Raw genomic sequence first — 338 nt, forward strand, 5'->3', positions numbered from 1 at the left:
ACATTTATTAAATATTAGAAATTAAAAAATCAAGAACAATTTTTATAATATATCGTTATTAATGGATAATTGTTTCTGAAAAAGGCTGCCAAGTTCGTTAGAATAGATGCGTAAGAACAAGTTGCATTTAAAATGAGAAATTATTCGACCATCTAAAATATTGACTACAAAAATATATATACATATATATCATATTATCTTAAATTAAACAAATATAAATTTTAATTCTACGTCTTATATCGTGGGAGGGCTCCGTTTGACCACAATCCCGATTGCCTACAGCTTCGTTTGCACACAGCAACATTGCACACAGCGTATTGCACACAGGACATTATTGT

The sequence above is a fragment of the Trachymyrmex cornetzi genome, unplaced genomic scaffold (genome assembly GCF_001594075.2).
Source record: "Trachymyrmex cornetzi isolate Tcor2-1 unplaced genomic scaffold, Tcor1.1 scaffold45, whole genome shotgun sequence".
Taxonomy (NCBI): domain Eukaryota; kingdom Metazoa; phylum Arthropoda; class Insecta; order Hymenoptera; family Formicidae; genus Trachymyrmex; species Trachymyrmex cornetzi.